This window comes from Protobothrops mucrosquamatus, unplaced genomic scaffold, assembly GCF_001527695.2.
Source record: "Protobothrops mucrosquamatus isolate PMUCROS unplaced genomic scaffold, P.Mucros_1.0 scaffold2298, whole genome shotgun sequence".
Classification (NCBI taxonomy): domain Eukaryota; kingdom Metazoa; phylum Chordata; class Lepidosauria; order Squamata; family Viperidae; genus Protobothrops; species Protobothrops mucrosquamatus.
The window spans coordinates 227,571-244,953 of record NW_015388384.1 but is presented as its reverse complement, the minus strand read 5'-3'; the positions used below and the strand labels follow the sequence as shown (position 1 = coordinate 244,953).

The 17,383-nt window shown below is 38.6% G+C and overlaps 1 protein-coding gene across 1 annotated transcript in view; it reads left to right on the top strand.

Annotated features, from left to right (window-relative positions):
- Positions 1-17,383, top strand: part of LRRC8D (leucine rich repeat containing 8 VRAC subunit D) — a 58,036-nt gene that overhangs the window by 37,094 nt on the left and 3,559 nt on the right. The window lies entirely within an intron of this gene.

Genomic DNA, 17,383 nt, shown 5'->3' with positions numbered 1-17,383 from the left:
TCTTCAATATCTTCATCAATGACTTAGATGAGGGAATAGAAGGGGAATTCATCAGATTTGCAGATGACACCAAACTGACAGCAGTAGCCAACACCCCAGAAGACAAAGTCAGGATCCAAAAAGATCTTGACAAACTTGAATAATGGGCCCTATCCAACAAAATGAGTTTCATTGTGGAGAAAAGCAAAGTTTTACATTTAGGCAGGAAAAATCAAAGATATAAGTACAGATTAGGCGAGACCTGGCTCAAAAACAGTAACTGTGAGAGGGACCTTGGAGTCCTAGTGGACGATCATTTGACTATGAGCCAGCAGTGTGCAGCAGCAGCCAAAAAAGCTAATACAATCCTGGGTTGTATAAACAAGAGGCATAGAATCAAGATCACGCGAAGTATTAGTACTGCTTTATAAAACCCCAGTGAGACCACACCTGGAATACTGCAAACAATTTTGGTCACCATACTACAAAAAAGATGTTGAGACCTTGGAAAAAGTTCAGAGAAGAGGAACTATGATGACCAAAGGTCTGGAGACTAAAACATATGAAGAACAGCTGCAGGACTTGGGTTTGGCTAGTCTAAAGAAAAGAAGAAATAAGGGTGACATGATTGCAGTATTCCAGTATTTGAGGGGCTGCCATAAAGAAGAGGGTTCAAATTATTCTCCAAAGCACCAGAGGGCAGAACAAGAAACAATGGTTGGAAACTGATCAAAGAGATAAGCAACCTGGAATTAAGGAGAAAGTTCCTAACAGTGAGGACAATTAACCAAACCTTGTCGAACGGAGGTCTTTAACACCCGCGAGGTAGTGACCTTCAAAAATTCTTCTTTGACCTGTCAGTGAACAGACTCTACCATATCCAAGAGGACGAACTCGTCCCTCAACCTGATCTTCTGGAGGTTCCAGGGAAGGTCGAGATAAGATAAGAATGTTAAAGGGTCCGGTAGTCGTTCGATAAGAGTACCAACGTGAATGAGTGGTCATTAAGAGAACCACCTTTATTTAATAGTGCCTTTAACTCTAAATTATTTTTATCAATAGGGTTTTTCTTTATCTGTCCACTGATCTTGTTAAAACCTATAGGCAACCAATACAGTTGAAAATGCTACTGCAGGAAAATCTGAGGACAAAGTCATATTAGATATTTCTGCTGATGGATCTGTTTCTATAGGCAGGCTTAGGACCTGGAATTTTTCTGGCTTTACGAATTTTTTCCAGCTAATCACTTTTCTTCCAGAGCAGAGTCTTTCAATACATAGGTCTTGTCCCTAATCTATCAAGTTTGGTCTTCTCTCCATTCATAATTATTTAGTGATACATTAAATATAAAACAATAATGTTAATGAATGTGTGGATATATGTAATATTCTTCTCAGAACTAAAAAAAATGCTACTGTTTTATGATGAATAATAGCTGGCTATATACCCTTCAGTTTTCTCTCTGGAGTACAAAAGCAGTAGAAAGTCTAATTGCTTTTAAAATAAAATTATATAGTAATGAATTATTTACTGCTGTCAATAACAGCAGTGACATTTCTGGATCTGCATTATGTTAGGGATGAGCTATAGAAATATTTGCAAAGGAGATGAAAAATGTTTAAGGGTTATAGAGGCAAGAGTTGAATTTTGCTGAGGATAGGGTTTTTATATCATTTGTAAATCTGCTTTTCTTAAGGCCACAAAAACAAACCTGTGACAGATACTCCATCTTGAAGAATTCAGACCCAAGGCAACCTGGTTGATTAAAAGGAAATACATATGAAGTCAAAGGATTATAAATCTGGCAGCATTCCTCAAGCATGCATTTCCCAAATATATTGGATTACAGCACATATAATCCTGGCCAATACAGCTGAAGAGTGCTGATCTATGACATCCCCTTACCCTAAAAGCTTTAAGTGATTCCTTTTTGTTTTTACAACTTTCTTTCATATAATGTAAAATAAATATGACTATTTTTAAATTAAAGGTTATATTAACTCAGGTCCAGAGCTATGTGCAGCCTCCAAAAATACTCCAAAAATTGCTACCAAGCTGTAATTTTTAATATGGCAAGATGAATAAACACATCTCTGGGGAAAAATCACATTAACTTTATTTAATGGAACTTAATGTCAAATAAATTTATATTATATTAAATTTAGTTTTTGCCCTGGCCCACTTTTGTATAATGGGCTCGCTTTCTTTTTGAATGTGCCTCTTTACACAACAGACTTAATGGGGTCAGTGGTCCCACATCTGAACTCCGAAACGTTTTCAACCTTACAATTACAGCTGTGGAATCTCAAATAACTATTCTTTCAGATAAATCAATAAAATATCAGCCAACTTTTTTCCTTGATACATTTGATATGCTTTCAATAAATAATATGCATTTAATTTAGAAATAGATTAGAAGGACAAGAAAATGAAAACTGAGAAATAGGACAAAACATTTAAGATATTACATTAGTGCAAAAAGTTAATCGGGATGGCTCATATTTTAAAATAAGTATTGGAAACAGGAACTCTTTATGGGGATAGACTTATTCAGTAGACAGATAAATTAGTAAGCAGACTAGTAATACCGCTGTTGTTCCAAACCTGAGATAATATCACAGTGTTTTGTAACTCCTGCCCCCAGAATTCACTGGGGAACAGACATGTGTGTTCTTTGTGCAGTTTAGATAAAAATCTTTGAAGAGCTTGCTTAAGGTTCCTAAAAGTGTAGAAACCTATCCATTGCTTTTTCTGTTTTTGAAGCACTTTTTATTAACTAATGGGAGTATTGGTGTTTATTCCATTAAAAACAAATGAAATTTTAAAGGGTTTTCTTTGGCTTGTGGCCAAACAAAAACATTGATGTGTGTGCAATGCTTTCTCCCCTTAAATGACATGTCCTTTAAAAATCTTTAATGTTATTTATATTCCTTAAAAAAATGGTTGTGTAATCTCTCAGTAAGAAAGACATTAATAGGACCCATCAGTTAACTTTCAGAAAACGTAGCAAGAGTGAAGAAGAAATGAGACCTAGTGTTGACAGAAATGGGGTTTCTGCATCTGTAGCTACCGTTTACTTGTTGTGGAATCATGTACTGTATATTAGCCCATCACTTTTTCACAACTAGTTTCTTGCAGGGAATTCTGTCTCCGAGATGGTGACCTCAATTCCATTGACAGAATGAGATATCTGGAGATGAAACGGTTGAGTCACGACTCCCAACAGCCTCCAATTAACCTTTTGACTTGTTTACATGAAGAGATTTCAGCTCTTTAGTTCAGAATAAACAGTACTGGAGTTCCAGTAAGTTTTAGTCTTCCCTTAGGCATGAAAGCCAGCTGGGTGACTTTAGGCTACTCACTTTTGCTCAGCTCAACCCACCTCACAGGATTCTTATGGGTAAAATAGGAAGAAGGAACGTTAATTGCCTTGAGAGATGCAAAATAATGGCTGGGTGCACATCTAGTGAATAAAATAATAAATGCATCTGGAATCCAATACCAGATTTTTGCTTTGTACCTGGCCTTGCTTAACCATAGCTCTGTGAGATCAAAGAGAAAATGGAGGTGGAGAGATGGAGTAATAATAGCACAGCAGCCCTATGTAATCTTTCCCAAACATTGTCTCTCAGCATTTCTACTATTTCCACCTGAAATGATTACGCTGGCTGGGGAAGATTGGTTTATTTGTACCATGCATCTAGGGAAGGAACCCAGTAGATTTCATGCAGTTCTCGACATCCTGTTTTGCACCCCATTTCTTTTTCCTTTCCTGCTGCAGCCATAATTAAGCATTCTGGGAGTGTCGGAAGATGCTGGGATTCAGCTTTGCAAAGCTCTGGCCCTGCAGGTGGCAGAGTCTGAACGGATTCTGTTGTCAACCATAGAGTTTGCAAAACGATGGCCAGAGTGGTTACTCCGCTGGGCCTAACTAATTTTGTCAGCAACTGCGTTTTTCTACTGAGGAACAATGATGAAGGAGGGTAAGAGTGAGAGGATAAGCCGGGGCTATCATTTATTCATTTATGATAGTGATTTATATAGCCTTGCTTCTCGTTATTGTGAACCCAAGATCAATAAACCAGCAGAACAAGAATAAAGATTCACAAAACAACGGCCACACTAGAGTGGCATAATGGCCGCCGAGGGCAATCTTGCTCTCACTACATAATCCTAGTCATAAGAAACGACAATGACAAACTCAACTAACCAACAGGCCCCATATTCGTTGTTGCTTCTTCAGGACCTCAACAGTAAAAAAAATGCCAATGTTGATTACTAGGGAGTAGCAGAATAGAAAGCCTTTTTCTCTCACTAGCGTGTGTATGTGTGCACTCACACAAGGGAATGTGGGTGTGAACGTAAGGGAATGTAACGTAGTCTTCATTTAGTAACCGTTTACAGATATGTGATGACAAAGGTAGATTTGTGATCAGTCCTCGCATTTATGACCTTTGTAAGTGTGTAAAGCAACGGGAATAAAATCATAAGCACAGTTCACCTTTAAACCTTGAATATTTACACAACTCATTCTTGTTAAGTAATTAAGAATTTGAGTAAGTTGAATAATAAATTCCTTGGCATTTGTTAGGGTTTTTTAAAAGATACATTTGTAGTAGTAGATGAACTATACATACTGTGGAATGTTTTGAAGCTATACAAGGTAGAAGAGAATCCCTTTCTGAACTAGCTTCCTTGAAATATATGTACTGATGGGGGATGAAGGGAACTGCAGTCCAGGACATGCAGATGTACCAGACTGGGGGAAAATACTTTCAGGTTTTTGAGTGCCCATTGTCTGCTTTTCTTGAAGCATTTAAAATTAAAGCTGATTTTGAATTAATTAGCTGTATTTATCATCATGACAATATATTTCTACATCTTTCATTGAGTCTTGCAGCTTTTTGTGAACATGGATTGGAGTATAGCACAGGTCTCACTGGGATCTGCTTTGCTTCCTAGTAGATACACTCTTGAATATCTAGTTTTTGCCCTTGAATCCTGAGAACTCGAACATACTGTATATATATAAACCTGTGCTGTTCTGCAGTGTTTTTCTGATGGCAAAAAAAATCTAATGCATGCTGTGCTTTAGTGTACAATTGCTTATGTAGACATTCAGCCTTTTTCATCTGAAGAGTGATGATGAAATATGTTTTTTTTTAAAAAAAAAAAAACAGTTGCAATGTGCAGTTAGTTTGCAATATAAGCCACGTAGCCTACAGAATGTATAAAACTTGCAGTCAAAGTCAGTCAAGTTCATTTTCAATTTATGGTTCTAAAGGCCTAGTTCTTTGAGGACCCTTGGAAAATTGCCCTTGGTACACCTTTTCCCAACGTATCTGGTATTTGTGTTCCCCAGCAGCGTTGCTTCAGTTACCAATTTTCCAGCTACCTGTTGAGCAAACTGGCAATACAGCTTTGGATGTAGGTCCATACATTTTTTTATTTCACATCTGATTGGTGCAGATCATTTTTTTTAACTCAAGAATATTATGATAGATAAAATTAGTCACCTTTAATCATATTGAATAACACAGCTGCTCAGCTTCCATCCCTTTACATTGCTGCTTAATAAGATTGTGTGAATGGGATTGAAAGCATTGCAGCAGTGCTAATACTGAGTCCCAAACTAGTACTAGAACAGATGTTAGGGACAGCAGGAAAAGCATCAGTTCTAATCAGTTTAATCAAACTCCTTGGTATATATTTAATGCCTTCCTCAAACCTTAACTAAGTACTACTCTAAATTTTAAGGACTCTTAAATGTTTGCATTGTTTTCTTAAAAGAAGAAACTAAGAAAAGTGCAAAAAAATCACCAGGAGTCTGTATCGGTCATCCTCCAATTTAATTTGCTATAGCCTTGTACAGAAAATGAATTAATTACTCATAATATTTAGAAATTATATTTTATATACAGGAAAAATACCCTTTAAAAAAATCTCAAAAACTTAGAAAATTCATTCAGTGACAGCTGTTGTTCTGTAAGCTTATATGGAGTGTTAAAGCCTTGCTTGCAGAAACATGTTTCAGTGAGTAACATGTGCTTAGAAAAACATGTGCCAGGAAAAGAAAACACACTGGACTGATTTTCTGCTTGATTATGTACCTGAGCTGCATGTTAGCCCGAAGATGTAGATGCTGCCTTTTTACCTGTAGTGTATTAACGAAATATAATAAGAAAGGTGATTAAAGATCTAGAAGAGCCAGTGGAAGATTTCTGAAGGCATTATGTAAAACCTCCAGATACTTGAGTAAGAAATAAAATTGGATTTAGTGCTAAGGAAATGAAAGTAATTACAGAATAAAATTACATGGTTTTATTTTTTATTATTTATGTTTTTGTTTTCCAGTTTATATTTTTTGTATTACGGTAATCAAAATTCTAATAGATGTTTAGAAGGGCCTTTTTTTTCTTTAATACAACATTCTTTTTAAAGAAACAGTTTTAAAGATGGGACGTGATAAGTTATAAAATTAAAGGAACGTCAGCACAATAAAGGAAGTACCGTAAATCTGCAATATAAAGAGTATCTTTCAAGATTCTTACGTTTGACAACGTGAACTATCCTCTTTTATTGTAATAGTTTGTGAAACGTTTTTCTTGTTGCTGTTTCGTAATGTGTAGAGGTGCATCCTTTAGGAATTCCATTCTAAATCCATTAAGAGCCTAAGACAGTGGTGGCGAACCTATGGCACGCGTGCCAGAGGCGGCACTCAGAGCCCTCTCTGTGGGCACGCACGCCATGCCCCGGAGATGGCAACTGTCCCTCTTCAACCAGCCGCCCACTAACTTGCCGAGGTCCCACATGGCTGGATGCATCCCAGCACCCATGCACTCGGTGGCCTTGTGTGCAGGGGCCGATGGTGTCAGGCAGCAGCCACCCCGGCCCCTGCCTCACCTTGCCCTGTGACAATGGCACCCCCGCACTGCCTCACCTTGCCTCGCCTCACCCCACAGGACGAGTCTCTTGCCCACCACCCCACATGTCAGAGACCCCCTGGATCTCCCCCAACCCTGCCCGGCCCCCACAGGCGTCCCTCCCCATGAGCAACATCGAGGTGATAACGCCCACCTTGGCCACACCCACCCAATCTGTCATGACCACCACAGCCATGCCCACCCAGTGGGCCACGCCCACCTGGCACCCGGCAATAAATAAGTGGGTTTTGGGTTGCAGTTTGGGCAACTCGGTCTCTAAAAGGTTTGCCATCACTGGCCTAAGAAGTCCTCTTAAAAGGACAGTTATGAGGATATGTTGTGGGTATGCACAAAGATTTCTCAAAAAACTTAACCATCCATTCTGAGTTCCTTAATTGACTGAATACAAAATGTATTCAGTAAATAGATTGCACTGTCCCATATGTGTGCTTCTGCTGTTTGAGCTAAGAAAACAGTAACAGGTGACTAACACCAGTGGCTTTCTAGTACATTCTGACTAACAATTCATTATTATGGGATTAGAAGTGCATTATGCATTCTTTAGGGCTAAGCATTTCTAGTCAAATAAAAAATTAGTTGAAATATACTAACCTGATTTTTTTCTACTTGATCCGATGAAAATGCCCACTTGTATCTACAAAACTTTGTATTTAAAACTCCTGAGCTTTTAAAAACTTGCTGCTATTGTATTTAACTCCAGTTTGCTCCAGAATATTGAAAAATAAGTGTAAAATACAAGAAATCTTTTAATGAGATGCATCTAGTAGTTTAATATTTCCATATATTTGATTATGCAGCATCTTCAGGCTGGTTGTCCTCTTCTATGAGATGTATCATATCATATAGAAGATATGAAAAAATGTTTGCATATTTTCATTCCATTTTTTATTCTTGTATACAAATACATTGTATATATTCATTTAGAGAAAGAAAATCTGAGAAAATAATGAGGTAAAATATTCAGAAATGATACTTTGCATTAGCAAAGAATTGGTAAGCAGATTTTTAATGTAAAAAAATCAAACAATGCTTTAGAAGGTATTTTAAAATCCAGGGATATGTTGGACTAATTTTATTATAATTCTGATTCTTTGAGGTGTTTTACTTTATGCAAAATGAAATTTAGTTAGAACAATACACATAATCAAAGGAATGACACTCTGTATATGAATCTATAACCAGTTAAGTAGAATTGTACTTCATTTGCTTTTCTTTAGGGTTTTATACCATTTTTTTTTCTCCAGTCAATGTAATTTCATCAGTTCTCAGATTTTCTTAAAGATAACACCTAAGGACTTGTCCAGACCATCAGCAGGCTATAATTTATAATCAAGTAGAAACTTGAATTAAACTTTCTTGGATCTTAATATTTGAACTAAACTACTGTACACAGAGGCTAGGAAACATTTAAACACATTTCAAACAACACCATTAAATAGTGTGGCTCTCATAACTACCACTCTGCATATCTATGTCTCTCTTGAACCCCACTATATTCCTTCTTAAATATATGCCTCTGGCTCCACAATCAATCTCTAAAGGGCATTTGAAAAAGCCAGGTTCTAATCAGTGTCTGGGGAGCAGTTATTTGTATGTATGTATGTATGTATGTATGTATGTATGTATGTATGTATGTATGTATGTTTATTTGTTTGTTTGTTTGTTTAAATTTTAAAGTGAGAGTGTAAGCCATCCTTCGGGGGGGGTTTCTAGATGTTTCATAGAAGGGGAGCTGCTACTATGAGGGCAAGAAAAGAGATCAGACTCCTCTTGTTTCTGAAGCATTTTGTACAACTTTCATAAAGTTCACCTTAGGTTATCTGATTTCTTGTTTTCAATTTATTTCCTTTTGGGTAAGGCTAGCAAGGTAAGATAAATGAATTGTTATTCACAACATCCTTACCCTTAGATAACCAATCCATAGTTCACCCAACTAACCCATTATTTTTACCATACGTTAAGCATATTGGCTGAATTCACACAACAAATTAGTTTAAAATATAGATGCCTATTTGTTCAGTGTATCTTGTAAAAGCAGCTAATTGGGATGCTGTGCTTTTATGTCTGTTGGCTGAGCTTTGTTTTGTAAAACCTGGGTAATTAACCCAGTCTGGATTGCTGCTATTTTGTCTCCATCCCATGTAGCTCCTTAACTATAGTTGATGGCTCTTCTTTGCATAAATGTGTTATACAATTCTTAAGTGGTCAGTTCTGATTAATTGTTGGTTTGTATTGTGGTCACTAGCTAATTACAACTAAGAATGGTACCCATATTGAGACGTGGATATTTTATGGGACCAAAATAAATAAAATATTACAAGAAAACTATTGTTTTAGTGTGTTCATCCCAGATAGATCAGTATTACTAATGCTAAGAAAAGATCAACTTAGCTGAATGTCCACCCCAAAATAAAGGATTACAGCTGAAATTGAAGAAAGTGGATAGCTCATGTCTGACATTGTCTGGTCTTGAATGCGAGATGATCAGAGAAGACGTAGCAAAGCTATAGGCTAGACTGGAAAATGGGAAAACATTGGAGAAGGCAGCAATGATTAATCATTTCCATACTTTTGTCAAGAAAAGAGCTAAGCGTCTGCTCATAGATTCACCAGTAGTTGATCTTGGCTCAAATGAAGCCTTATCCAGTTATGAGTTTGGTGCTAACTGCTTAAACTAGAAGAAATCTCATTATCATGAAAATCATTTGCACTCAAGTTGGTTTAAATCAGCGGTTCTCAACCTATGGGTCGCGACCCTATTTGGGGTCGATCGACCATTTCACGGGGGTCGCCAAGCAAGGCTGTCCGCCATTTTTTTTGTCTGCCATTTTTTCCCCTTTTCCGGTGGGTGCCTTACCTCCCTTGGGCTGGGCCAGCTGGTGGTCGGCCTGCTCCGTCTCTGCCGTTTGCCAGCTACGCCTCAGCCGGTGCAGGGGGCGGAACCACGCATGCGCGGCGCTCCCGGGCAGGGAAAGTCCTCGACTTACGACCAGTTGGGTAGTCCTCGACTTACGACCGGTTTAGTCCTCGACTTACGACCGTTTGGGGGTCACGGCATTAAAAAGGTTGAGAACCACTGGTTTAAGTACACCTGCCATTCGGAGCTCTAATGGAACCCATGAAAGTTAGAAAAAGGAAAAAATGGATCCTGTTCTCTATTCCACTTGCATCCGCCCCATGCATTTAGCTGAATGCTTGAAGAGAGGTATAATGTAAATAGACTTAGATTCTTCTAAGATATTCTTTCTTCAGAAGCTGTTTAAATAAAATTTAGCTGCTTTTGTAGATTAATGTATATCTCCCAGTTTCTATGTTCAATACAAGATTACTGCTGCCTCACCAGTTACCATTTTGTGCTCTAATCTGGTCCAAAGTGCAGTTCATGTAGCAATTAATGAGTGACAAATTAGTTAAGGAGGCTGGTATTTTTTTTTCTTAATCTTTCATTGGTCTTTTGTTGCCCTTATTCTTCCAATTGTAATCAAAAACCTAGCAAACATTCATAGTGATCTGAGCGTAACTAAACAGATTCCACAAGCTTTCTAAGGCTCCACACCATCATGTTTTCATCATTCAGAATACTGGCTGAACTAATATGTATTTTAATTTTAATACCTACAAATGTGGGGATTAGCAGGGATTACTTTTGAAATAACACATTTGAATCACATGCAATGAAAATACTTTATCTGAACTGTTCATTTATGGTATAAAATAGGAAAGTCCTGAGAGTACAAGGCAGGCAAAATCTACTGTGATCATGTATTTACACAGTTTATGGATAAAGGAAAGGGAAAGGTGTGCATTTGAGAATTTTCCCTGGTGTGTTCATTTGAAACAATTGCATTGCGTCAGACTCTGTTGTCTTCAAATGGTGGGAAAGGCTGATTATTGCCAGCTCTACTTAGAATGTTTTTAAAATATTTGTAATGACAGAGAATTAAAAATGTCTTCTTTCTTTTTAAAAAAAAATCAGAATGATTAATTTAGAAATAATGAGTTTATGTCGATAAACTCTTGTAAGGAAGTTGAATCACTGCTTTGAAATTTTGGAGCTTTTATACTATTTCCAGCAGAGATTTAATTCAATCCCCAAGGGTTTCTTTGATTCCCTGGTTGCATTTTAACACCTGTACAAACAAAAACTAAAATCTTTACTTTGTTTGGTAATTTGTATAGAGTGGAAAAAGTTGATAGGCTTTCATAGAAAAGGAATTTAGGATCCTGATGATATTTACAAGGTATTTGAGATGTTCGGACAAAATGGTGCATATGTAACACTTGAAGGAAATCTTTTTACAAGCAATTCGCCATTAGACACAGTCATCAAAATATCTCATTTTAGGTATGTGTATGTTTTTCATTTTCAAATGTTGGGAATATGTGTTTGTGAGGAAGAAGGAAAACATTCAAAATTGTAACACAAGAGATGCAGAACTAGAAACTGCTTTAGTGTCATACTTTCTTCCTAAATACTACTTTAGTAGAACATAAGCTCTATTTTGCAACAACTTGCTGGTTTTTACCATGATGAAGACTCTCTTCCAATAGAAGAGTTCTGATACCCATTGACATCATTTTATACTTTGCCTCTATAAATGATCCATCCAAGATAAAACAGAACTGGAGAATTGTCTCAGGTAATTTGGAGACAACAATGCTCTGCAGTGCGACTAATTGTTATATTCATCTTTGAACCATGAACCAATTCTGCATATGCATTTATGATTCTAATCAGAATAGATTTGAAAATGCAAAAGGAAATGCTAATTTAAGAATATTTATAACTGTAATTCTTTAGGTTGTCACTGGGCATAAGGCGAAGTGGGTTGGTAGAATTAGACAGAGCCAACCCCACCTATTTAATAGTATATGTGATGATTTTGTATTTATTTTATATCTTCTTCTACCCAGTATAGAAGCTGTCTAAGTTAATTTTGCACCGGAAATAAAATGTCAGATTGCATAGCTTACTACAAACAATGTTGTACAAAACCAATTGGCCAGGAAATATGGAGTGACTCAAAATGAAAGGAAGGACAGTAATTTTGAGAGCTGACTCCTGTGGTCATAAAGAGGTTTATTTTCATGCAAAGTCATCTCTCCTCCATTTCAATAACTTGTCATTTGAAATCTGTGAATGTAGGCTTGGTCATTAAATAGTTTACTCTCTTGGGGGTTGCATTATGAGGAATGTAACTAAGCATCTAGTTAATTGACCAGACAGTATTAATAAATAAATGTTTATACTTTCTGAAGTAACCCAGGGCTACAAATGAGTTTGTTGCATTACCTTAGTAGATGTGAGGTGACGCTTCTTGTTCTGACCTGAACTCTCTTATCTGCACATAGTTTCTTTTGAACTTCAAAGCCTCAGTTAAGAAAGATTTTTTTTTTCATTTATCCTCCCCTGTTCCCATTACAAGTTCTGATATAACTGAATTATGTTGGAATTTTTCTTAATACATGTTACATAGCTTTGTTATCAATACACAAAATAAACTGGTTCTCTCTTGTAATATTCTGCTGGTTTTATTGTTAGAACTGCAGACAAACAGGACTAAAGCCACAGGTCAGATGTATTTTTAGTAGCAATTGGTACTTTATTTTATTCTTGAAAATAGCAAAGATTGAAAGATGGAGCTGTCCAACTTGTTTTTGTAATAGTTGGAGATAAATTTAATCTAGAGCCCTTGGTCTAATTTTAAAAACACTGCAGGAAAACTGTTCAGACCTTTGATAAGCATTGTGTTCTTTACACAAGGTGTTTAGAAGAGAGAAAAAAATATTGTGCAAGAAAAAAGAAGTTGGAAAATAAGCTTTCCCTCTCAGTTTTACTCTGAGCTTAAGTAGTGTTTACTTATGCTCTGCCCACTATGTGGCCTCACCAGATTACTCTTGAAAGAATATGGTCCCCTAGTAAAAAAACAAAAAAAATTGTCTTTCCTTCTATAGGGGGGCAGTCATTCAAGGAGAAATCTCTGCACTGTTCCTTTTCATAGGGCAAATAAGAATGACATAGTAATAAAATGAGTACAGGTAATCCCCGAGTTATGAGCCTTCACTTAACGCTCATTCAAAGTTACGCGATAAACGCCCCTAGTGCTTACGAGCAAGTCCCAAAATTACGAATATTGCAGTACCACAGCAGTCGTTTGCCCTTACGAGCGACCGCAGAGGCTCTGCAATATTCATCCTGGTTATTCCCTCCTTCCCCACCCCTGCCCCGGCTCTCCCTAGGTACCAGGCCTTCAATCGAGATCCTTTGCTTTCTTGGCTGCTCCAGGTCTTTGGTGCGTTCGCAGGCCTTTGGTGCGTTCCATGTGCCTCCGGAGACTGGATCAGGGCGTCGGAGCCTTTTCCAGGCCACTGCCACCCAGATTTGAGGCCGGGGTATGGTATGTTTCCACGGTCCTCCAGTGGTCCAATCCGGGTGCCAAAGGCCTTTTCCAGGCTGCTGCTGCCCAGATCTGAGGCCAGGAGATGCTTCTGTGGCCCTCCAACGTCCCGATCCAGCTTTTGGAGGCATGTGGAAGGGTCCCCCGGCTTCAGATCCGGGTGGTAGCAGGAACCACAGCAGAGAGACGGATCTTTTTAAAGTGAGCGTGGCAGGAAGGGAGGGGGAAGCATGAGGTATCTTAGTAGGTCGGGGAGGCCTTGTGGCCCTGTTCCATCACTAGGCCCTCCATGGCCTTCCCCACCCTGAGATACCTCATGTTCACTTAACGAGCCGCGTGCGTCTTAATGAGCAAGGGAGTGATCTCGTTCGAGGTACGAGATTCACTCACACGAGTTTTTGAGTTACGAGTGGAATGGGCAGGCTTCATTCCACTTGTAACTCGAGGACTACCTGAACTTTGAAGAGCTTTCAGACACATTGATTTCAATAATTCTTTGAGCAGTTTTGATGAATTTGTTCCATATTTCAGTGAAAAGTGATTGAGAGCAGCTTTTTGAAATATGTTTTTAGAGTTTGTAAGTAAAATGAACCAAGGTAGCATAGTTTCATAATTTCTGTGTTTAGTCACAGCAATTCAGTAACACTGTGAGTATCAACCTTTTATTATTATTACTATTATGGTTAATCATAAAGTCAGCCAGATGTTTAGACTGGATTTGGCATTTTTATTCACCTATTGAGTCCTTCCCCAAGACCTGGGATAGGCAGATGTTTAATGGAGCTAAAGGTATCATAACGGAATGTAAACTGTTCCAAGTAAAGCTGCCTTTTGCAGTTGACTGATGGTGATTTTGTCAATGTTGGTGTTATTCAAGTGGTGCTCCTGAAGTTTTGGGATTGCACCCAAGGTGTCTATTACTATTGGTACTATCTTTGCTTTCTTTTGTCACAGTCATTCTACATCTATTTGCAGATCTTCATATTTTGTGATTTTCTCCAGTTCTTTCTCGTCTCTTCTGTTGTCAGCGGGAATTGTCACATCCACTCTCGAGATGTTTTTATCTTTCTTATAAACCGTTGTTAAATCTGGAGTGTTGTGTGGCAAGTGCTTTCCTGTTCAAATTCTAAAGTCCCAGAACAATTTAGCTTCTTCATTTTAGAAACAGTTAGATAATCTAATAACATTAGAACTAGTTAGTGATTCCATTATCCCAACATACTTTTGTTTCTAAATATAAACGCTCCTGGGGTTTTTTTGAGCTATATTGTATAAAGTTGGTACCAGTTAATTATTTAATTAGTCTCATACAAAATGGGGTTGCAATCTGATGCCAGCATTCAGCCAGTCAATTCCAAGCCGTCTGGTCCTCAGCTGGCTGGTGAGAGCCTCCGTTCCCTACCGGGAATGCTGAGTCCAAGGCTTCAAACTTTAATGGAATTAGATTAAATTTAGTAAAACTAGGTTTTGATTAATTTTAGTCCTGATCTGGAATTTAAATTAAATTAAGTAAGCTAGGCTTTTGATTAATTTTAGTCCTGATCTGGGTTTTGGGGCAGCACTGATCCCAGCACTGGGATTAAGGAAGAGAATCCACGAAAGGGAAAAAGGAAAGATACAACCTGTCCAGAAGTCTGATAAGGGAGCCAACCACAATCGTGTCCTGCTGGGCTGAAGACTAAGTCATGTCTGGGAAACACAGGACCCAGCAGGAGGCGTGGCTATCTTGTCAGACTTAGTCTAATTGGGCAGGAAGACAGTCTAAACCCATTCGTGGATTCTCCATCATCATGCTGAGAAAAGGCGTTCAGGAAAGACAACGCCCCCTTTTAAGCAGAAGTGCAGTGTGCTTAATCTAGGACAGTGGTGGCGAACCTATGGCACGGGTGCCAGAGGCAGAACTCAGAGCCCTCTCTGTGGGCATGCGCGCCGTCGCCCCAGTCCTAGGCCTTCAGCTGGGTTTTATAAAACCTTTTCGCTTTAGGCCTCCTCCGCCGTGTACAAAAAAAAGAGGTTCAATCAATCAGTCAATTTCAACTTCTCACGGGAAAAAAAAGATCTTGCAAAGTTGGAATTGATTGATTGAACTTTTTAGTCCCACCCAGTCTGCCGTTACCACCGCAGCCACACCCACCCAATGGGCCACGCCCACCCGGCACCCGACGATGCATAAGTGGGTTTTGGGTTGCAGTTTGGGCACTCGGTCTCTAAAAGGTTCGCTATCACTGATCTAGGAGCAACGATTCCTGGGTTCAAATCCATATTAAACTCACTTGCTTACCAGCAGAGGCCAGGTGCTTGAGTGGTTAAGAACCAAAACCAAGGTTATTATCCCGAGATTTATGGAGGAATGATGAAGATACAGTATTATCATAGGAAATGATAATGGGGTGATATGATGAGATTTTTGTTACATCTGTTCTTGTAGCATAACAATTCTTAGGATTCTGGGAAAAGAATTTAGCTATTATTCTTACTTTTAAATGCACTGTGGATAAGTGAAGGTGAAAAGGTGACCTAGAAAATACAAGTACAGCTAGAAGGTTCTTTATGTGATACAAATCTATTTTAACTGGAATAACTACGTTGGCTGACTAAGTATAGTGTTCCCTGGATGTTTTCTTTTACTGGATTTTTTGAAGCAGTATGTTTTGCTTACAAGGGTAGCTTTTCTGAACATAATAAAAACCAAGGTTTTAACCTAATCATGCTCAAAATTGCATGTTATTATTCTTTCATTGGAGAGGTGATTATGCAAAACCCCTGCCAAAAATCATAGAAAGTTTTGAGATACTAAGTGTTTCGCAGCCTATACAGGTTATTATCAGTATATACAGAATTTAATATACCAGACTAAACTGGCTTGCTAAGTACATGCCAATCTTGAGGTAGTGTGTTTGTTTTGCAAGCGTTTCTTAATACAAGTAGTCTTCTCCCAGCAGCCATTCAAAGTTATGACTGGCCCTTGAAGTTGGGGCGGTGACAACATGGCCGCAGTTATGTAACTGTGATCGAGGTGCTTGGCAATCAACTTGCACTTATAGTTACGATGTCCTGCGACTACATAATCACCATTTGTGATGTTTCCTGCCGGCTTTCCAGAAGCACAGTCAATGGGGAAACCCGCAGGAAAAGTTGTAAGTTACTTCAGTAAGGCACTTGCATCCTCCCCCACCCTGCACCAGGCACCCCTGGCTATACTCTTGCTGAGCCTCAGAGGACACTCACACACCTTCCCCTACCCAGCAGCAGCCACTCCTGGCATCACTATGCCTTACCTGTCTGCATCCCTGCTTGCAGCAACCTGGGAATTGCTTAACAAACCAGGATCCTTGCTTAACAACAGCAATGGGGAGTGTGGGATTGTCATCACTAAGCAGTGTATTCAGGCGATGTTGTGCTTTATAACTACATCACTTAGCAATGGAAAGTCTGGCCCCATTTACCTTGTAGTTAACTGAGGACTAACTGTAACTCCTTTAAATGAACATCTAATGTGTCTACAGTGTGATTTTGCAATGGTAATCTCTGTCCAAAATGTGGACTTTGCTGCCTTCGAATGAGTGGCCACTCTTTTGAAGACAGCAAAGTCCACATTTTGGACCGAGACGACCGCTGGTTTGAAAGAAGGGTCAAAGAGGCCATCTATGGCAAAATTGAACGGCCCTCTCTCCACAGGGGGGGAGGGATATGACATTATCTATCTCCAGTCTACAACACAGTTCCAAGAAGGCTCCACTCCCATTTGCACTACTCAGGTGACTCAGTTATATCATTCAAGTTCATGATCGTGAAAACATTTTCATTCTCTTTTATTTTAGTGGACTAGAGTAAAGATGTGCTTAACTCAAATTGAAAAATATGCTGAATTACATTAATTGTACCTTCCTGCTTTTAGGCCTTCCAGTATTCCAAAGAAACATCATTTCTTTGGCAGTTCAAAGCAGACTTTGATTGTTTTGGTTTTGAGACACTTAATCCTAAAACCAGCCTGCAGGTTATTGGATATAGACCATAAAACCTTGAGTATAATGCCTGCTTTATGGGAAAAGATTAACAGGA